General features: G+C 33.5%; 1 protein-coding gene and 4 non-coding genes across 5 annotated transcripts in view; 2 read left to right on the top strand and 3 right to left on the bottom strand.

The window, feature by feature from the left end:
- Positions 1–24044, bottom strand: part of LOC113499262 (atrial natriuretic peptide receptor 1-like) — a 248038-nt gene extending 223994 nt beyond the window's left edge. The window contains exon 1 of the mRNA XM_026879670.1: positions 23737–24044. The gene's annotated coding sequence lies outside the window, so the exon portion shown is untranslated. The remainder of the gene's footprint in view (positions 1–23736) is intronic.
- Trnad-guc lies at positions 2456–2527 on the top strand. The gene has a single exon. It is a non-coding gene; the product is annotated as a tRNA-Asp (tRNA).
- On the top strand, positions 2718–2789 carry Trnad-guc. Its single transcript has one exon. It is a non-coding gene; the product is annotated as a tRNA-Asp (tRNA).
- Positions 3224–3295, bottom strand: Trnad-guc. The gene has a single exon. It is a non-coding gene; the product is annotated as a tRNA-Asp (tRNA).
- Positions 3665–3736, bottom strand: Trnad-guc. Its single transcript has one exon. It is a non-coding gene; the product is annotated as a tRNA-Asp (tRNA).

The following is a 24044-nucleotide window of genomic DNA, read 5'->3' as shown; positions in this document are numbered from 1 at the left end:
ACAGATAAAATTTATAAACAGTATTAACCGATTTTATATTCTCGTGGGATAATTCTTTTTTAGTAGCTTTTAGTAGCGGGCGAGATTGCAGGCAACAGCAAGAAATTACATGATTTTAATCACACATGGTGCATGCCGAGATTTGAACTTACGACCTGTGACTCAGCAGTTCAAAGGTCTTATTACTTGATATCTACTACCACTATTCATTCGCATTTTAACGCTCATAACATAACTTTCGATATTCGGTACATTTCTGATCTAAATAACTCCAAACATACTAAATTTCAGTGGATTTGTCTAAGCACCTGAGTTTCAGTACCTTCTTATGTCAGATTAAGTTAGTTAACCGAGGAATTTAACTGTAACAGTTGCTAAGATTATCTTCTCGGAGTTATCGTGAGCCATATTGATATATACCATTATTCAAAGCTTTCAAGTTTTGGTAACTTCGATACTTCCTCTAATTTGGTTCTAAGAAACTTAATTGAACAATTTGGGAAAAACGATTTTAAATTACTTTCTGATTGGAAACCTTTAAAACTTTCAAGATACACAACTACAGCTTTCAGGAAGTTTTTTTAGAAAACATTGTAATAAAAATTATAAAATATATTAATTCACTTCCATGGGTTCAATACAAATAGCTGTAAAATATTTTTTTTTCACAAAAATATTTTTTCACCATTTTTTATAATTTTTACTTTCGTTATTTATGTTATAGCAGAAATACATCCGTTTCACCCTTTGGGAACGAAACCCTAAAACGACCGCAAAATGCTGAAAATAACTTTTCACAATTCATCTGAAAGCAAAAGCTACCCCGCAAGTCATTAATAGGTAACTTAAAAGGGTAGGATTAAATGTTGCCAATAAATGATGGCGACCCTTACGTTCGACGCCGTGTCAGCTCATTATCAGACTCCGGTTGAATTAAAAACTAATAGGGCTATCCCGATAAACACGTATAAGTAAACCGTCATTAAATAAATAATTAATTACTGATACAAAACCTTTTCACAGCCTGGACAAAACAAATTAATTTAATAAAATCATTTTGTGAAATGACGTTGAAAATATTAATGGCGGCAATATAAGTAATAACTCTAGTAATAAACCACAATTGTCATTTATGTTCGTAGTATACAGCAATGACATAATCAAAATGATTAATAATCTTAATCTATACTAATATATAAAGCTGAAGAGTTTGATTGTTTGAACGCGCTAATCTCAGAAATTACTGGTTCAAATTAAAAAAAAAAATTGTGTTCAATAGACCATTCATCGAGGAGGGTTTTAGGCTATATAACATAACGCTGTAACTAAAAGGAGCGAAGATACAATGGAAAATGTAGCAAAAAAAGGGGAAAAAAAATCATCTCCGAGGCTTCCGTTCAAAAATTCCTATCTTCTAACCACGCGATCGAAGTCTCGGGCAACAGCTAGTAACAAATATTGTTGGTAATGGGGTATTATGGTCATTAACTATGTGGAGGATATAAAAGCATCATCACTCGATTATACTGGTTAGCCAGTTGGTCTAGTGGATAGTGACCCTGACTGCCATACCGGAGGTCGTCGGTTCGGTACCCACCCAGGACAATTTTTTGTGTAAAGATCACGATCATTTGTTCTGTATAAGGGTGTAATTTATCTATATTTTGTACGTATTTTTAAATATATTGGTATAAATTATCACTTGTCTAGTATTCATAATACAAGTTTTGCTTAGTTTGAGACTAGATGGCGTTGTGTAAATGTTTAGGTATATTATTATTTTACCTCGCCGTTAAGTTTGCCTTTGTGTCCTCAATCGATTACTATGTCATCTCGTCATTATAGCTTATCATTTATATGTGATGATGTCATCGTGTTTAAATCTGTATATTACCGAGTTGCAAGCTGGATTGGCTTGCAACACGGCAAACTTACGAATAATCGTTTTTCTGAAATCTATTTTCTTAGTTCAAATTAAAAAATCGCGGTTTCGATCTCTGCGTAAAGTTTTTGTGTGACTCACGGTGGATCATCGAACATTTTTTTTCTCGCTATAGGTGTCTTTGTGCATACGAATTGAAAGTAAGTAAAAAAAATCCTAAGTGCGGGATTCGTTTTATTGTACTAATGAAAATTAAAAACAACTTCACTACTTGGCTGGTTTCATGCCCAGGATAGGAAATTGTGGAAGGATTTCGCCTTACTCCAGGAGTGCAACACAGTGAGCTAGACTAAAAAAAAACAATGTCACTTTAAAAAGGTACACTGTGTTCGAAGACTATAAATTTTAATGGTACCAAATCTAGCCATGACTAACAGAACTCTTCTTCTTTTGTACCCATTTGTATTGTATTGTAATTATAACAACATACTATGTATCAAAGTAAATAATCAAAACTGCTAGTAGATTGTTTTTATGAGCCCACACAGGTGAATTTCGCGCATCATAGTCACATCTTCGGTAGTATAGTGGTAAGTATCCCCGCCTGTCACGCGGGAGACCGGGGTTCGATTCCCCGCCGGAGAGATTCTTTTTGGATTTTTACTCATGGTATTCACTAGCTCATTTTTAAGGTTTTTATATTTTTTATTCACAATGGCTGGGAAAGATAGAATTAATCTACACACGTGTATAAAAATTGCCTTTTACAATATATTTTAAATATTTTGGTTTACACAAGTTTGTAATCTTTTCGAGTTTCACCTTCTTTTCTACATCTTCGGTAGTATAGTGGTAAGTATCCCCGCCTGTCACGCGGGAGACCGGGGTTCGATTCCCCGCCGGAGAGTATCTTTTTGAGTTTTATTACTGTGGTGAAAAAGGTTATATTTTCGACGCATTTTTTTTTTGTAGCACTTTGATAACAGTATATCGCGGTTCAATTTGTTCTTTATGGTAAGCTAGGTTTCAATTTATGGGTACCTACACATAAAAACCAATTGTATTCGATAGGAAAATATAGAAATATCAGATATTTCTGTCATTTTGCTCGAATCGGGTTTGTCTTTTCATATTTCGTCTATTACGGTGTACGAAACATCTACCACATCACAGTTCTAGAAAACATCCACATATGTAATATTATGTTTTTGTCGCGTATGGACATATTATATATTTATTTAGTTTTGAGTTTGACTGAATTTCTGTCCTTTTTATCAGCACTCGTGAATATATTAATGTAATTAAAAAAGTTAATTAAGCAATTAACTCTACAAAAAGAATCTCTCCGGCGGGGAATCGAACCCCGGTCTCCCGCGTGACAGGCGGGGATACTTACCACTATACTACCGAACATGTACTGCTATAGATCGAATATTTAATACACAATGTGTGCTGGAAGCATTCCAACTGCAATAGTATTTGCACTCAGAAAATAATTAAATCTGAATACTGCATCGCTTGAGGTACACACAAAACATAGATAATAATAAGGCTTATTTATAAAGCCTGATCGATGCCATCATCGTCGAGGTCGTCCTTCGAAAAGGTAGTGTGAAAATCTTGTCATATATGCGGGGCGCACGTGGCCAGGTATTGCAAAACACTGATAGGCTTTTGCCCAAAAGTGGGATCAAAAAATGGAAAACAAACGCTTTGGATAGTTACATACGCCTGAAGAAATAAATAAGAATAAGGGACGGTTAAAAATGAAACAAAAAGAATCTCTCCGGCGGGGAATCGAACCCCGGTCTCCCGCGTGACAGGCGGGGATACTTACCACTATACTACCGAAGATGTGTGATATGCGATTAAATTTTAGCTTAATACCATGACCAAACTATTAAAACAGCTGTCCAAAGAAAACATTTATTTGTATTTAAACAAATACATATATGCACAGCTGGTAAAAAATATTTTTGCCGTTTTATGATCAGCTTTTTTAATATGGGGAATATGCACGTGACTTAAATATGGACAAAATATTTTTTTTTGTAATATTTATTGCTACTGAAAACACACTATACAATTATTTTTAGAATTTATTTTAATTTAATAATGAAATTTAATCATCAAAAAGTGGCTGTTTTGAAATTACCGCGCAAATTTTCGAAACGCAACACTATTGGTGGAACAAAACGTGACGTCAGTTTTACACGAGACGTCTGCTGTCAACAAGCTATTTGTATGGTTTCTTTTTGGAGGAATAATTGTTATTGTATTGTATCCATGGTAATTAAGTCGATATTCACTCACTTTATTTATTTTTTGGTAATTTTGTAAACCAATCACTTTGCTGTTGACATCGAACTCGTGTAATGGTGACGTCACGAGCAAGCGCGCCAAAATGGCCGCGTTTAAATTGATCGCGATTTTAATATTAAATTTTTTGCATAATAGTTTATATTTTGGACGTGATATTTGTATGTTTGGTAATGTAATAACTAGTAGAAACATATAAAAAATAAAAAAAAAAACATGCATATTCCCCATAGGCATGTTTTCTTTTTAGTTCATATTTTTTTGTATTCTAAGCGATAACGAATATTAAACCTTTTTGCTTGTTGAAAAGAACAGATTTCACGAATTATCAAAAAGGAAATTGTGCTTTCAGAACAAAACTACCACTAACTAATAAAAATTAAAGGTTTTGCATAAGGGTTAAAGAATGTCAGGCATAGCCTGGTGACAGGCGAATAGACAGTGAAGCTTTGGAAATAATTAGGGTCCTGTTTTTGTCCTTCGGATACGGAATATCAGAAAAAAAAATCTTTTTGCCACGTTTTTATACACTCAATTTTCTTGTTTGTTTGTTGTTCCAGTTAGATTTTTGTAATGCAATTTTGAGGCACTTCCCAACAAGCTAGCAGGCTGAAATTTTCAGGGTAGCTTCAAAACCGACAACAATGCATTTAACAACGGCTCGAACATTTCGATAAAATTTTAATTCAGGGCCATTCAAAAACGTGGGCTTTTAGATTTTTTAAATCTAAAAATTTTCGCTTTATGACGAGTAGTAGATTTCGAGTATGACGGAAAATTGTCGGAATGAGCAATCACCGATCAATGTAAATCGCCTTAAAGTCAATCTAGAAAATTAATCAAAACATAGAGATAATACATAATTAATGGTCTGTAGGAGGTTACAATGTTATGCACTTTGATAGCCTTCGTGACTAGATTAATACGTTCATCTTGTTCCGCGTTCAGATGAATATGTTGTTATATTACAATATCGCTGTCATTTATAGGTAAGTTACATTGTATATTTGTACTGCTTTGCAGAGGTTGATATATCCATCTAATGTCTTATGTTAGGGCATGCAAATAACCCCGAAAGAAATCCCGCGTAGTACCCGATCTCGTGTCCTTTCTTTTTTTTTTCTTTTCCAAATTGTGAATTCAAGACCTTGCGAAACACTTTCTGTCAATACAATGGATTTTAAGCATTTTTTCAATTACAATACGCTTAGGAGAAATAGTGTGAAATTTAATCCAATTTCCATTCAGTTATAATTGTAATTAGCAGAATAGGGGTCCATGTTGACGATGAGAAATTGTTGGAAAGCAGGTTTCCCTACGATGATTCTCCATATTCTTCTTTCTTTGAATTTCTGGAGTTAATCAAATAATCATTCGTCACATGTGAATAAAATATGTAAATGTGACCCTGAAGCTATTTTATTTAGTAAGGCGTTTTAATGAAAATTCTTCCTCCCCTTTGTAAAACCTCATATGAAAAACTGTCTAATATTTTTTTCTAAAGAGCTGGGCACTTTAATGAAATCTTTTATCTCGTTGAAAATCCCTCTATATAAATGATTTCAAGAATTTCGACGGGTTACATTATTAATTGTAGTAAGATAGATATCAAATTAACCCAATTTAGGATAAAGGGTCCCTCTTGTAGCACTTAGAGCCAATTAACGAAGGAACATAAATAAGCTTCTTTAATAGAATAATTGAGTAGAAACTACTATTTTTAGCGGTGAAAGTTTTGGGTCAACCCTACCCTCTGTTTTTCAATAATATTTCTTTTTCTGTCCTTTTATTTACGAAGTTTCAGTAAAGTGATTTTTTGACATAATTTTTAACGTTGTACTTTTTTATTTGCGTTAATATCATAAATATGTTTTTTATAGTATAAATTAAAAAAAAAGAAATAAAATATGTATATTTCATTAATGTATAATTATAAGAGTTTCTTGATAAGCATGTTGGTCAAGTAGTTTGCCCTGACTACCATGCCGAAGGTTGTGGATTCGATTCCCATGTAGAACAAATATTTATGTGGGGACCACGATCATTCGTTCTGGGTGCGATTTATCTATAACACGTATGTGTTTCTATTATAGTACTTTTAATACAAACTTTGTGGCAAAGATGGCTTTCTGTGGAATTTGTGGAATATTACTATTTCTTGACAATTCTTCACCACTAGAATGATATTTGGAACAAACGCAGCAGAACACATTAAGTACTGTATTTAACATGTGTCTGAAAGAGACAAAAAAATCCCAAGATGGCCGTCTCTTGACGCCTTATCATTGTACATTTCTTAAAGAAGTGAAGCTAAATAAAGTATCCCTTCCAAGTCAAAGGTCTCCCTAATTGAAGGATTAAGGGATACACAGTTCTCTTATCTCGATTTAAATTACAAAAGCCCTTGTTAGCTGGGCAAAGCTTAATTTTATAAGAAAAGTGACGAAAAGGCGAAGAAAAGGTTATTTTTCGTGTTCATATAAAAATAAAATATGTTTGCCTGATTAGGATTTTGGGAAAATGAGAAACAGCTGGTAAAAAAAGTTTCGAAATATATCGTAGAAGAAAATTGTTTTCTTACAGAAAATACCGTTTTTTTTTTAATAACATCTTAATTTTTGTTATCATTGAACACCAAAGGACAAAAACAGAACCCTATTATTGAAACTCTACTGTCTGTCCGTCTGTCCGAATTAAAATCAAGGTGAAACAACGGTCAAGTTGTGTAAGTGACGAATTTTCGCAAAAATAGTTTCCAAACATCCAATTAGTACAGAATCCTAAATGCCGTACATAAGACATCAGAAATTCTCTTTAAGACCTTATGCGCTGCCTACACCATCGCCACTGACTGAATATTTTCTAAACTACGTTTTCACGGGCGCATCAGCAACTTATAATTAAAATGATCATTTCACTGAAACCGAAAATCATCAAGGAGAATATCATCACATAACGAATTTATTAAAGAGCTCTCTGAAAATGGCCCGTATGGTATATTGAGATAACGAAATTAATATCCATACTCCACAATTTTAACCGTTAAAAGGTACCGCAATTCAATTTTCGGCCACTAAGGAATTCATTTTATTTTTCACAATATTTGAGATGTTTTTTTTATATAAATGCATTGAATCATTGGTATTAAGTGTCCCATTATTTTAACCAACAGAATACGTCGCTGTCACGCTTAAACAGCAGAGACGGTTTACCTCGCGTTTAATGTCCGAAGGTGCAGGTTCGATCCCACCGACAACTAGTATCAATCCACTCATGAATAACAATTCTAGTTTGGTCCGAAACTATTTAGTTTGACAATCCTGATAAATACACGTGAGTTAAACGTTTACCATTAAATTTTTTGAAATATCACAAGACTTCGCTCACAATATCTGAACGAAAACATCGTGAGTCTGGATTAAATATATTTTAATTTCATGTCGTCAGACTTGAAAAAAAACATAACACAGTTTTTTAGGTTAAGTCTGTAAGAGTCTGACACTACCCGTTCCCTCCCCCGAGGGAGTGGGTGTCCATGAGGAATCAACCACCTTACCAAAAAATATCCATAAATTCTCAAACATTATCTACATGGGAAGAGGACTGTGCCGTGCAGGACGCAAGCAAAATAGCGATTCGTAGGCTATATTTTATCCGGTATTTTTAAGGAAATGGGAAGTACGCGGGTGAAACAGCGGGGTGCCGTTTTCTTATAAATAAGTCATGTGGGTTGCCGGTTACCGGGAGTCTGCAACCCAGTAGGGCTATTTCGTTTCAAAGATACATAAAAAATAACACAATTCTTTCAATACGACACCAAATACAGAAAATCAACAGAAAGACTTTAATTTAGGTATTTATTTGTTTTTTTTTTCACAAAAATTCAAGAAAATGTTTCAAGAAAAGTTTTAAATACTAGAAAGCCTGTGTGATATTAAACATACATTTACAACATTTTCTGCGTATTTAATAAATACTTTAGTATGGTTTTTCTCTTTAACTGGTTTTTAAAACCCTTGCTGCAAAACTAATATATTTTACAGTAAGTTTTCATTGAATTAGTCTTTTCAGCAAGGGCCCTATGGTTTCCTACTGAGCTAAGTTTAACTTGCTTTCAATGAGATATCATTTTAGACTAGTGCTAACTGGAAAATTGAAGCAAGGAGAAAATTCCTCTTAAAATGGAAAATTAAGTTCAAACAAATTATAAAAATACAAGTTCATACTTTTTAGGTACGGTTAAAAAACGCTTGAAACTATTCTTGAACAATTCACAAGAAAAATACGCGATATTCAAGGAACAACGAGATTCTGAACTAATAATAAACAAAAGCAACATCAAATAATTATGAACTAAGGTGAAAGCAGAATTCTCACCGTACAATGGAATCGCTTTGATGTTAAGCCGAAACTGATGACGTTACATACTTACCGGCAGAACCCTAATAAAAGATCAGAATCTTTTGTGTTTTTTTTTGTCTTTTCTTTTGTGTCTTATATAAAACGTACGTATATTAAGCCCAGCTGCGATGTGAGCGAGAGCGACTGCAAGAACTACAACCAGAAAGTAGTGTCGCCAGTAACAAAAGCAATGACTGCGGCGAAGTTGAGACGCTTGCGGTGTGACCAAATCTACTATCACCTTTACTGTGAATGTAGGCTTTGCTGTCATGAACGAAATATTTGACGACCTCCGTGGTCGAGTGGCGTACGCACCGGTTTCAAGATGTCGCTAGCTCTGATGTCCCGGGTACGATCCCCGGTCGGGTCAATGCAAAAACTCACATTTCTACATTGTCTCGGGTGTTTGTGGTACCTTCGTTGTATCTGAATTCCACACAAGTGCTTTAGCAACTTACTTCGGGTTCAGTGATGTTGTCCGCATTTATTTATTTATTATTTATTCTGATCACCACGTACCACCCTAACATTTGTTATGTAGATTCTGTTATGTTCGCGTCAATCAATTTTCTCTTTCTCGTTCATTTTTTTGGAAGTAATTGGAAATATTTTTTAAATAATTTCTACGTAATCGTGATTGCAATAATTTAAATACGTTATGCTTTTTTACAACGAATTCAAAGGAATATCGAAAAAGAGGGGAAAATATATTAATATAAAATATGTAATTATTTTTCGTGGAAAAAAATCTGAACACTCATGCATCCATTTGGACATCAAAGTCCGCAAAGAAAAATAAATATGATCAAAATACATTACTTTTTTCTTTGACAGGAGCAAGAAGCAAGCAAAGAGATATAAAGGGATGGGCGCTGGTGCGATCAGGCGACGCTCCTTAGGATTCCGTACGATACGGTAAGACCACAGTTACACAAACATTGTTGTGCCTCATTTTCCGCCTATCATCAGACTCATGAAGCGTTACGGATAGTCAGTTGAAATTTTCACAAATAAAGTACTTATGTTGCTGCTATGAAACCACAATGAAATATTTTTGGCTATACCTACGCAACACACATTGTTAGATTTTTAACCATTCTACAAATATAATGAACTTAAAGGTTTGTTTTGTGTGCCAATGCTCTGTGAATGTGTTAAGCTTTCACACAAAATCACTGGACAAATTTAAACGATTTTTTTAACACTGATAGTTTACAAAAAATAGAGTAGTTTTGGTCCGATTTCATTTTTCCGTGGGTTATTATATTTCGAATTCGAAGAGGAAATAAAACATGTCATGGCTTCCGTACGCGAACTCTCATTTGGGCAGTTTTTTCCCGTGAGTCAAGTAAAGGTCAAGAAAAGCTATCTCCACAGTTTTTACCTTATTCTGGACACCTTTTCATGTCAACCTATTATCAGATTACGTTTTCGTACGTCATATGGAGATAAAAAAACAAAAACAAAATGTGATAATGGGAACGTAGTCACGGTTGTAAGCGTGTAAGTGGTAGGCTGAAATGACGATGTGGCCATACATGGCAACTGCTATCTCGGATTCGGGAAATTTCAAAATAGCTTTCCAGTGATGACTTTGGAAGTATATTCGTACTACTGTTTTGTTCCTCTCTTTGACCGTTGTATTCTTTGGAAAAACTGATTACTTTATGGAATCCAGATCACCTTCATATCCTCAAGTATTTATACAAATTGTAATGGACGTTTGAATTTCACTCCTAAACGGGTGGAATGATTTGTTCTTTTTTTCTAAACGCTTGATTGGCTATCAGGATCGTTTAGGTTTACAAATTAGCTCGACGGTGGTGCAAAGTTCGCTGGATGTCGATTTTATGAAGATTCAGCGGACTAACTGTGGAGATAGTTTTGATGGACTTGGTACATTCTCGTAGTTGATGGCTGTAGCAAGTGCCTTTGCGACCAAGAAATAAATAAACAAATATACTTTCAGTTTTTTTCTAAACCCAACAAACAAAATATTTCGGTTTTACACCGTAATAACTATTAAAAAGTGTCTCCACAGAACAGTAGTCAGTTAGGAAAAACCAAAAATAACTGAAAGACAGAATCAATAACATCATTCCTGTGAAACTATGTAACAAGTCAAAGACCACCGCAAGATATGTTTCAAGAGATAAGTACCCAAAAGACCCGACCATCTCAAGTAGATATTAGAGCAAGGGTCAGAAAAGGAAAATTGTGTTACCAATAGGAAACTAGTTTTAAACCTTTTCCTTGAGTTTCACATCGATTGGGAAAGTTCTGTAATCAGCAAATACTCGTATTTCCTTCAGTATTTGTACAAGTTTCTATCAGCAAATTTTTAAGGGGAAATAGAGTAACTACATAGATATATTTGGCAGAGATGTGGTGAGTATTATTATGGACTAGCTGTTGCCCGCGACTTTGTCCCCGTGGGTAGAAGATATAAGTAATGATTTATACCTGCCCTGTTTTTGTTTCACATTTTCCATTGTATCTTCGCTCCTATTAGTCGCAGCGTGATGGTTTATAGCCTAAAACCTTCCTCGATGAATGGTCTATACACAAAAATAATTTGAGCCAGCAGTTCCTGAGATTAGCGCGTTCAAACAAACAAACTTTTCAGCTTTATATATTAAAGCATAGATATAATTTTTTTATGATATTTCCCTAAGTACTATTTTTATTTTAAATTAATTAAATTAAGCAAGTAATTCTTAATATATAGCATTATTTAGTAATTTTACTGTAACGGTGCTATATTGTAACACTAATAAATAAATAATAACCTAGGTGATAAATGAAATGAAATTTCCATACATTTTCACTAATTTGGCAGTGTTATTTTTCTTTCAATACATTTTTTTACAAAAAGCTGTCAAAGTCCGTTCTATGAATAATATTTAAATTGCAATTTGAAAAGTTACATAACTGATTAATGATTTCATGAAATAAATGTATGGTACATTAATTTTATAAAATGAAATACAAATTGCATTCGCATCAATTCTTGGTATTGAGTCTGTTCATTTGCTGTGTGGTATTCACGTCATTAAATATATTAATTTGCAAACTTAATGTTAAAATAATCGCTTATATTTTCATTTGTGTATTTATAACAATATGTTTATGTATATTCTACGTTCGATCTTTTCTATTAAGAATAAACTATTTTAATATATTTTACATTTATAAGTATATTTACATTATATTAACTTTTGTGACGCAAATTCTTAATTATTCAAAAACAGTTTACTCGTGCCGTTTTATTGGGTCGCCCGACTAGTTTCAAATCCAACTGGGTTAATGGATGTCGATACCGAAATAATACTGACATAAAATATCGTGAGAGACTTATAAAAATCCTTTATATAAGCATTAATAATACTACTTGTATTGTCACACTTCAAGTCGTCAAGTCAATTGTCAAGTCGTCACGTGCCAGAATTCTGGCCCCATTGCCTTATTAAATGACAATACTCCTTCATTTTACAATATATTGTACCTAAACGGGTCATGCTTTGCAGAAAACTCGTGCACCTGGTCCCTATGGCTCGACAATTCTCAAACAGGACAAAAATATATTTAACCATAGTGATTCAGTTTATTATATTTTATATTATTATTTTTTAATATTATTTTAGAAATGCGGATTCTCTTGAACCATATTCCCACCTTATATCCCACCCTGTTATGCACTCACTTTTCTTGTTTGTCGTTCCGGTTGGATTTTTGCAACCCAATATTGAGGCACTTCCCGATAATCTAGCAGGCTGGAATTTACAGAGTAGCTTCAAATCTGATGACAATGCGTTTAACAAATATAAAACGGCTGGACAGATTTTGATAAAAATTGAATGGAGCGACATTTTAAAACGAGGGTTATTAGTTTTTTTAAATCTATTTTACTCTTTGTTTTGTAAAAGAGCGAACATTTGTAACTACGAACTTTGACTTGGCAGACCAAAATTTACACTTCTAAGCTAACAGACGGTATAGTTTACACTAACACTAGTTTAAACACTAACAAATCTAAAAGCTACGTTTTGTTTTTTATTGTACTGTAGAGGATTTTGCTAAAATGACACATGAGAACAAAAACGGAAAGTGTTAACGTAACGTGACGAGGCGGTTCTGAGGCAGCGTGACATTCAAGGTCACAGGTAGCCCGGGGAATTGAACCCGTTGAACACAGTAACGTTTAAAACCTTAAAAAGTTTTCACTTATTATAATAATTTATTTATTTAAACCACTTACAACTATTATTACAGGACAATACCTAATGCAATAGTGTAGTTACATTATTATTACTTAATTCTAATAAGCGATATAAAAAATAAGAGTTATTCAACACCTTTCATAATAATGTATACTAATGTATACTAATATATAAAGCTGAAGAGTTTGTTTGTTTGTTTGAACACGCTAATCTCAGGAACTACTGGGCCAAATTGAAAAAATATTTTTGTGTTGAATAGACCATTCATCGAGGAAGGCTTTAGGCTATAAACCATTACGCTGCGACTAATAGGAGCGAAGATAGGTACAATGGAAAATGGGAAAAAAACAGGGCAGGTATAAATCATAACTTATATCTTCTACCCACGGGAACGAAGTCGCGGGCAGCAGCTAGTTAAATTATAATCTGAGTACAGGTCAAATAAACGCTTTTTGTGAAATCATTCAGGCTACAGTTCAATATGTCTAATACGAGCAAATTAATGTCATTTTTCTATATTTTTAATACAATTTTCCTCACGATGTTTTCCTTCGTCGTTTTTCTGTGTTGACTTAGAAAAATTAAGAAAGTTCACATATCTTAAAAAAAGTCACATTGACACTAACCCGACTTAGGATGGAATCCGCACCTCGTGTATACAAATCTACATAGAACCCTTTACGCATATACCATGCCCCACCATGTTTTTTTATTGATATCAAACTAATACCTAGTCTAATTTTCTTAACCAGTTAATAATAACAATAGGAAGGCTGATAATAATTCAAGTAGTATGAGATTCCCGAAAAAGTATTACTGTTATCGAATAATGCTAGTTCTGAGTATATTTGTATTTAGTGCATAATACATGCGACTAGAATTGCATTCAAGCATTTGTATTTGTGAAACATAAGGTTTAAATTAGCGTAGCAGTCTTGGAACAAACGACCTTCTTTCGACTTTGAACTTGGTATTGAAATACTTTATTTGAGTTACTGAAATCTTCTTGAGCTTGTAGCATGATTCTAGAAGAAACAATATCCTCAGTACTGTGACACTTTATTAAATAACTCAACACCAGAAGTTTGAAAAACACTGCAGTTTTGTGCGTCAGGGTTATAAGCAATTGTATTTTCAATTTAAAACTTCCATGGATACAAGTAATTACGATTACTATCGACAATTTTAGTACAAGTCCGAGAAAATTGATTTAAAACGCTTTTGATATTAATTCGTTTTTTCACCTACGGTTGACGTTTTTATTTTTCAATTTACTTTGTAGCTCAATCAAAATACATAAAAATAGTGAGAGCTAAAGTAAAACTGATTCTAGAAAAATGGTCACCGGTGCTCATCTTTGGTTTTTATTTTCGTTATTGGTTATTATAGGAGCAACAGAAATACCTATATCACGTGTCAAAATTACATCTGTCTTTCTATCACGGTTCATGAGGTTCAGCCTGGTGACGGTCTGACAGCCTGATGAGAAGAGAGCGAAGCCTGAATAACAGTGCTCCGATTTTACTCTTTTTGTAGAGAACCATAAAAAAAACGAGAACGGGAATTATTTAGCCCTACTACGTTTTAAAGTAAAATAATTTCAAGTGTTAAAGCGAGACGTCGTCCTACACCGAGTAGTGTCCTATTTCGCTTCTGCAACTGTTATAATATTACAAAGTACAAGACAGAAGGCAGCCTGATGTGAACTGACCCTAAGTTCACATCAGGATGATACGTTGCTACGTTTATTGTACAATACGATTGTTGAACCGATTGCCACGATAAAACAAAAAAGATAAACATTTTGTCTAAAACAAGGAAAATAGATATGGAAAAAAAAACAAATTCCTTCTATTGGGTAGTTGATTGAAAGGTTTAAATAAATAATTAATCGATAAAAAAATCTAATTACCGACATTTTTAAATGTTTTTATAAATGTAAATTGTATTTTCATCAAGGTTAACAGATATTAAAATTGAGTTACAAAAATCAACCGTAAACACAAACCAACAAACATACATTCAAGAAAAGTGAGTAAATAAAAACGTTGGAAAAACTTCTGGACATTCACACAACAGGTTTTTGAATATCTGTTTTGAAATACCCCGATGAGTAAGAGTGACTGAGACAGCATGATATTTAATGGACACTTAAAGTAAAGTGACGTTTGTACTCTATTGATAGTGACGATTCATATCAAGATAGTTTATCGAAGTTGATATCTGGACAGAAACTTGGAAAAATACAAATAAAAGATGTTCAGATGGTGATAATGTAATTTCGTAATGTAGATATGTATTTTTGTGTATAAAAAATCCAATATTTTACACCTTTTCGAATGAATGAGCATTTTATAAAAGTCACTTTCGATTGCTGTAAAGTTTAAGGGAAAAATAGGAAACACACCTAGCTACGTCAGAGATTTAAAGTTTGATTCCAGGTTATATCAATCGAAAAAAAAGAACAAGGATGAAATACCGATATAGAAATACTCCAGAAAACTTCACCTTTAAGATTACCGTAATGAACAGGCATCCAAAAACGAGTATGTTATTGTATACACAGCTAACAGTCACAATCCTGTAATATTTACAGATAACTCAAATAATAAAAAAATGACGAAAAGCCTTTTCACATAATGCCATGCTAATTGGACAGGAAAATCGTAACAAGAAACTGTCAAAGGTTTTATTTAAATAATCGGATTTATTGCTAAGGCAACCGGTAACATTCAGGACAGATTTTCTGATTTTTTTATTCGACTCTTGGGTGAAAGTCGGCTAAGAGCGATTTATACTTGTGACACTGCGGATTCCGTACGAATAGGCTAAACATTAAAGAAATTGCAAATTAATGGTAACTCATTAAATCTATGAATTATTTTTAGCATTTGCTGTTAAGGTCTCAATACATAATCTCTGAAAATTTCAACTGTCAACCTATCACGGTTCAAAAATTACAAAATGGTGACGGATGGACGCCTGGATAGAGACAGGAACCGCAAAGCCACAGCAATTATTTAACATTAATTATTACATTATGATCTTTTCTGTCCTCATACAAGTTACATATTATATTTACAGTATTGGCGCTTCAATCTATGGGAATGGCATTCTTTTTCGACAGCCGACAGCAGCCATTTTAAAAACTCAACCAGCGCTTGGAGTAATGTTACTTCGTATCACGTTACCTTCGACCTTGAGATCAAACTTAGAATCTAGGCAAATTAAAAAAAGTAATTTCAGTCACAACTCGATACTCAAGTTAACAAAAGGCATACGAATCGATTTTGTGTTTGTTCATTAAATATAATGCGTGCGAAACGAAATTTTCCTTTTGCATTCAATGGACCGAGTAATCGAATCAATATTTTAACTTTGTTAATAGAAAATCTTTTTTAAATTAACATGATACGGTTCACGCATTCAAATTCACGGTAGGTTTTCATTGACATAAAATCGGGATAAAAACTAACCACGTGTTAATTCTGGTTATAAAGTATCAAGTTTCGTCTAAAGCTGTTCAGTGGTTTTAGCGAGAGGAATAAATATCTATACATCCATTATATACAAACTTTCGCTTCTGTAAGCTTCTGTTTGAAGGAGGATGTGGGAGAGAGGATCAAATTCAGACACTTAAGCTAGCTAGTATCGCAGGACCCTGTTGCAAACACAGGTGCACTCCCTGTTTCTCAACTATCATGACCCATTGGACAATGGCGACATGGTATAAAAAGTATAAATCAGTCAGCTGAGGGACTAAATAGATTTTTTATTTAGATAAAGAAATTATAATTATGTAAATAATTTAAAAATACGAATACCATATCGTAAGATTTATACAAAATTGTGACGTCAAACGTTTGCAGGACAAAATAAAAAATACATATCCATTATTGTACATTAAAATAGAAGAAGAGAACTCAAAAAAATGTCGTCTTCCCTATTTGACACGACCGGTGAGAGATCAGGTGTGAGCCCCACGATTTTATGTCTATCAAAATTCGGACTGAATTTTTTCTTTTTCTAAAACGCACACAACATTGCAGGCGTCGCTGCGAGTACATTTGAGTCTTGCATAAAGTGCTTGGTACGGAGTTCTGCTAAATATCTTGTATGCCAGTTGAATTTACATTAAATTGGACCTAAGATAATCCCGGCATGGAATCGTTGGTTTGTCAAACATAAGTCAATTTGAATAACTTGAGAATATTTAATTAGACTAACTACCATTGCATAAATTTGTCGCCTTAGTCCGGACTAAATATCCCCGAATTAATGGCTTTCCAGCTAGTACCTACCCTTAGACCCACAAGAAGTATAAATCGAAGAAGAATATAATATAATTATATTACATACATATAATATAATTATAGTCCTGAAGTAAGACATGTCAAGCTACGAGTAATTACAGAAATAGGCAGATGACGTTTCGAGAAAGAGGATATAAGTAACAAGGCCTTATTATTTCTTGGATACTTCATGAATCTCGCATAAGTTATTTTTTACATTTTAGCTTTAACGAACATAAGTTAAATATTGTCTGTGAGATTCCTGTTTAAACGTTTTTTCTTTTGTTATTTATGAAATGTCAACTTTTGTCTATTTAGAAATACTTCGTTCTTACCCTTTATTATTTTTGCAGATTTTACTGATTTCTAAAATAAAATCCGTGGGCTTCTAAAAAATTAAAAGAAAACGAAGAAAAATTTCTTTTCGCATTATGAGATTTATATATTTACGAGATCCAATTAAATGTAGCAATCACTCATTAAGAAATCGATTCGTCAAAAAAAACGTAAGAAACGTACAAAAGAAATACCTACAATGCTTTGAAGTCCGTTAAATGACATGCCATTATGAAATGTTGTGGTTTACCGGTTCATTGACCATTTAACCAGAGTCGAATGAAAAAAAATGGTCAAGTGCGAGTCGGGCTAGCGTTCTGTACAAATTAGCTGAAGGAAGAAAAAATCGGATGGGTGACAAATTTATGGGAATATAGAGTATTCCTTGTTATAACAAACTGCGTACCCTCAGTCAAATCGGGGTACTGGCGTAAATTCTGTTTGAAAATTTGTTTTTCTCTATGCTGTATGCACGAAACCCTAAGTGTCGCGAGTCTGACTAGACTGGCCGAGTTTTTGGTTCACATTCTCTCCATATAAACAGAAAAGTGTGCGATTCTCTCACCGCGTCTACCTGTGAAATTCTGAAAGCACCTCACAGTAATAACATTTCAGTATCAAATTGGTTCCGGCAATTAATTTAACCACCTTTCCCAATAAGGGACTGAACACAATTATTGGTCTTAATATAGTAATATTACATTATATATGTTCCAAATGTATATGCCATAGAAATCAAATCAATTATAATTTGTGATTGAATTTAGTTCCGAGTTTAAGCTTCCGTTCTGCAGTCATGACTTGAAGGAATGATATTGTTAGAAAGGGATGCTGCTCTATGTCATGTAATGTGCTGTCTCACTTTCACAACTGCAATTATAAAATTTCTTTATGATGTGTTTTTAGGCCTATATTATAGCTGTAGTTACAATTTAATAGAGGAATAAAGATTTTTATGTTGTAATTTACTGATTTTCCCACGTTTTTTATAAACTCACTTTTCTTGTTTGTTTGTCGTTCCGGTTGGGTTTTTGCAACTCAATGTTGAGGCATTTCTCGATAAGCTAGCAGGCTGAAATTTTCAGGGAGCCTGAAACCTGATGACAATGCGATTGCGAGCATAAAAACGGCTGGACAAATTTTGATAAAATTTGACTTTAGTGACATTTAAAAACGTGGGTTTTAGATTTTTTTAATTTATGAATTTTTCGTGTGTAAAATTTAGTTTTTGTCAATTTTATTAAATTTCTACTTAATAACATTAAGATAAAAGCTTCATACCGTATTTAACAATCTTTAAGTACATTTTATTATATGTCAGGTGTTTCGTCCAAAACCCATTTACGTTTTTATTTATAGACGACAACAATCTACTACTATATTTAAGTCGATTAAATAAATAAATAATAATTATAAATGCGGAGAACATCACATACATTTTACTGAACCCAAAGTAAGTTGCTAAAGCACTTGTGTTATGGAATTCAGATACAACGAAGGTACCACAAATACCCAGACCCGAGACTATGTAGAAATGTGAATTTTTTCATAGCGACACCTTGAAACCGGTGCGTACGCCACTCGACCAGGGAGGTCGTCAAAAATTAAAAATATAAAATATTCACAGAATAAAATGAAATACACTAATGTAAAGTGACGGAAAAACATCGTGTAAAACCTGGATTCTAAATATTCTAATGTGCAGTTTATGAGACACCACACCAGGAGACATTTAAAAGCGTTATTATCGCGTAGTTAAAGCGTAAAATATCTGCTTTACACTAACTTTACTGGCGTCGCTTCAAATCTCATGGGACATTACGACGATACGTGTTTCAGAGAGCAACTGCGTCTCTGACCTCCATAACACATTTGCCCTGTAACGTCCCTTGGTAATACAGATAGTCGGGATTAAAGAGGCTTAGCCCCTAGTACCCAACTGAACTTGGACCTTTTCACATGCCTATTTATCTCAATTTGTTACGTCATACGTATCGTATCGTACGTACGCGTATAATATGAATTCATTTAATTAAATAAACCTGTCAGAATAATTTCATTTTTATAGCGATATAACCTACTTTTTTTTTAATTTACTGGTTCCTATCCATGCACTTATTAAATACAGTTTTAAAATTGTGATTATAATTCTGTTTAAACATGCATTAGTTAGCTCTAGGATCAAAGGATTCCGGTAATTCTGTAATGTACCAAAATTAATAATCATTCATTTCAGAGCGACGTTTTAAACACTTATATGATTGATGGTCTTATGTTTACAGTAGGTACTACCTGTTGCTTAATTATTATTCATACGGTATGGGGTGTACGCAACGTATGCTAGGAACTATACATTTGCCTATCGTCACTTCTTAATCTATTATGGCAGTTGTGGGAGCGTGACAGGGTATTGAACGGTGTAGAGCGATGTCTCTTTTCCTCAATAGCACTTAAAAAGTGAGAGAAGGAGTCGACACTAAAGATTTCGTACAGATAGGGTGAAGAATCTCGATCTTATGTGTAATTAAAGCCGTAAGTTGAATACATCATGTGATATGAAAATGTCAACTGCTAGCTATTACGATTCATGAGATAGACGGACGGTCAGACAGACAGAGATGGGGTCTTAGTAATAGGGTTCAGTTTTTATCCTTTTCATAGGGCAACGTAAAAGAAAGCCAAATTGCGGACTCGTAGGCATTTATAGGGTTCCGTACGTCTGAATACAAAAACAGAACCCTTATAGGATCACTCGTGTGTCTGTCCGTCTGTCGCTTACAGTCAATTATCTCCGAATCTATTAGACCGAATAAGTTGACATTTGGTACACATATCAATTCCTGTGACCCAAACACAGAGGTGTGACGTGAGCACATTAAATCTGTATATGGGGGGTCATTTGGAGGGGGGGATTAAAAAAAAAATCTGAAAACTGCATCGTGTGGCATATCAAATGAAAGGTCTTGTTGAGAAGATCTTAAATGTATTTTTTTGTAATTTTAAAATAAATAGTTTCCAAGTTATTCAAGAAAATAGACGAAAATTGACCACCACCCCTTATCTCCGAAACTACTGAACCTAAAATTTTGAAAAAAATACAGAAATTAGTTTTCTCCTTATAGATTATAGGAAAACCTATAAGAAGTCCATGATATTAAAATAACATGGTAAATCACTCAATATTGTGCGTACCAACTTACATTTGCAGGTGGAATTTGTGGGAGAACATATTTTTTAACTCCAAAAACATGATAGGTAACATCGTACGGAACTCTCTTCACGCGAGTTCAACTCGCACTTGACCCCTTTTTATTACTCAGTTTTGAAATGAAACCTCTAATATTGGTGAAATATGAAACAAAACTCATGTAATATTTGCATGCTCTGCATTTGTTTTCCATATGAGATTCATATTTGTGAGCTTAGGGTAAGTTTAGACTAGACCAATGATTTATAAAGATCGATTTACATTAGACCAGCGAATGCTCATTCTGTCTTCTGTCCGTTCAATTTTAATAGTTTCAAAGAACAGAACTTTTTTGAATTGTTCTTTTAATTGAATTTCCAAATAAAAAATTAAGAAGGCATTATTTAGCAATAGCTTCTAATTTGTTCGTTTGGTCTCTTGTGACCACTTAAAAAGAATAACCAGCCATCTCTATGCTCGCGTTTTGTGATGTAATGTTACGTAACATGTAAATGCTCGAGAAAATGTTACAGTGTATATCTTCCCTAAGGACGTCATAATACGAGGCAAACTTGTGTCCGAGACAAGACAAGACAATAGTATAATAATTTAGTAATATAGTATAAAATATTGTAGGGTATGGAAGTATATTAAATAAATGCGGACAACATCACATACATTTTTTTGAGCCCAAAGTAAGTTGCTAAAGCACTTGTGTTATGGAATTCAGATACAACGAAGGTACCACAAACACCCAGACCCGAGACAATGTAGAAAAGTGAATTTTTACATTGACCCGACCGGGGCTCGAACCCGGGACCTCAGAGCTAATCAAAAAGGCCACGTGAGGATGTTACTCTTTTTAATACACAACGTAAAAAGAAGGGTGTTATGAGTTTGACGCGTCTGTCTGTTTATTTCCCTGCCTGTTTGTCTGTTACATCATAGTTCCGGAAATGATTGAAAAAACAATTTACTTAATTTTTTATTGAAGGCAAATTATGTGCGAGTGTTCTTAAACATGATTGATCAGTTTAAAAGTTGTGGTTGATAAAAGTGGGTACCTTTTTTGAGCAAAGAAAAATATTTGTTTTAAATATAAAGTATCGAATTGAATGTCTGCAAATAGACTCGAGTGAGGACTCAAATCAAAGCGCACTGAAATTAAATATGGATAAAATTAAATGAAATGATTTTTTAAGAAAGAGGGTTGTCGGGGGTTTTTAAATGATTAATTTTATCTTGGAATAATGCATAGAGTACTTGTGTAATTATTACTTAGTACCTAGTGTGATAATGTTCCTGAACTCATTGAAATCCATTAAAGGAATCCAATAAATCATTAATGGGACGTAATTACATTGAAATGTGGTTTCATTTTAATTTAATTGTTACATCCAATTTTTGTAATACGTAGTTATATCTTAAATTACATTGCTTGATATTCAATAACTACATTGACTTAAAAAATAATTTTCAAAACGACAATATTGAAATCGCGTACTAATATTAGCTTTAATATTTTTATAGTAGTAAGATAACAAATTACGATACTAAAGCGCGACTTATATACTTATATACTTATATGTCAATATTGTATCGAATATTTCTCGTGACTTGCAATTTAATTGTAAAAAAAGTATGGATTTGTTTTCGATACATTTTATGACCCGATTACCTCACATGTTTCTCATTTTTAAAACTTTGCTTTTAACAAAACATGCCACTTTGTGAATGATCGTATAATATTTACTGCGAGATTTCCTAGCAGTTAGTAACCCTGACTGCTATACAGGAGGTCAAAGGTTCGATTTCCACAGAGGTAAATTGGTTGCGGGATGAGCACGATCATTTGTTCTGTGTCTGGATGTAATTAATCTATAGGTACTAGGTAGGTTTTTCGAAATATATAAACATGTTTATCAGTTGTCTAGTACTCATAACCCCAGCTTTACTTAGTTTGAGACTAGATGGCGTTGTGTGAAAATTGGGGAATATTATTATTATTAATTTAAAATCATGTCCTGATTTTCTGCCACAGAGGGCTGCATGGAACGTGTTATAGTGCAAAACCGTGTGAGCCAACACAGGTGTAATCTTTTTCGTAACAAATACACCTACAACTTTAGGTTAATAAAAAGCTACATTTCGGTATTTCCCCGGGTTCGAACCCGCAACCTTGAGAACAAATCCGGTGATTGAACCACTAAGCCACCATGAAATTCATATAATACAGTATTGATTGACAACATTTATACAATATGGTGTTGTCTTTTTTAATAGAATTTTGGAATCTGGTAATATAGTAAGCCTAGCTCTAAGTTTAATGAATTAGGATATAGGTTCAGATGGAAATATTGCAGTGGAAGTTATAAAATGCAAGCTGTAATCAAACTTATTATTATGAACTTGAAAGTTTGTTATTGTATCATGTAAATTTGTAACCCCTTCACGCTTAAACTAGAAGATCAAATAGCTTTAGCTACGTTGGATCAACATAATATATTACTTTTTGACCTCAAACTCAAAATCACACCCAAATCAAATTGTTATTTATTTCAAATAAGCGTTTTTGAAGGTACTTTCGAAACGTTATTACGCTAATTGAGGGTTTCCAAAATGCTATTCTTGCAGAGAAAATCAGCAAGAAACTTCGTGTCTTAGATAACTGTCATCCACGCGTGCAAAATCTTAGGCAAATTAGTTAGAACATAAACAATAGTAATTAACCCTTTATTCTACGAGTTCACGAATGCTAGAATAATAAAGAAAATATGTACCTACAATAATGTATGAACATGTAAAAATGATTGCTTCCTTTGTTTATACACAGCCCAAAAGAAAAACAAAAGATTAAATACTTATATTTATGGATTTATAAGTACCTACATTCGACTTTGGATTTCCCAAATTCGACTATAAACCCAAAATAACGTAAATAATGATAGCACAGCACTTTATATAGATAACGTAAATTAAATCAGTGTTCATATCCATTGGGTCACTATCGGATCACATATAATCAAGATTTATTATTATTAATCTACAAATAAACAATTACATAAGTCGATAATATAAATAAACAAGTTTAAAACTTACCTATTTAAATGAATAATCCACTTTTCACAGCACTCATTCACATTCCAAACTTATCCACAAAACAAAACACTTGAATCATTCATACGTAAAACTAGAACGAGACACGTAAGTTTTCGCGATGTTTTATCGAAGGGCGAGCGCGACAGCACCGTCCGCGGCGACTGCACAAGGCGTACTGGACTGAAATCAGCCAACAATCATAGATAACTTGTAAATGAAAACATATAAGCAATAATGCAACCAAATTGAAAAGTCATGGTATTTGTAGATGCGTTCCCTTAATCAGTTATACTAGTGTTTGATTGGAT

The sequence above is a fragment of the Trichoplusia ni genome, chromosome 12 (assembly GCF_003590095.1).
Source record: "Trichoplusia ni isolate ovarian cell line Hi5 chromosome 12, tn1, whole genome shotgun sequence".
NCBI lineage: Eukaryota > Metazoa > Arthropoda > Insecta > Lepidoptera > Noctuidae > Trichoplusia > Trichoplusia ni.
This window is presented reverse-complemented; position numbering and strand designations above follow the sequence as displayed.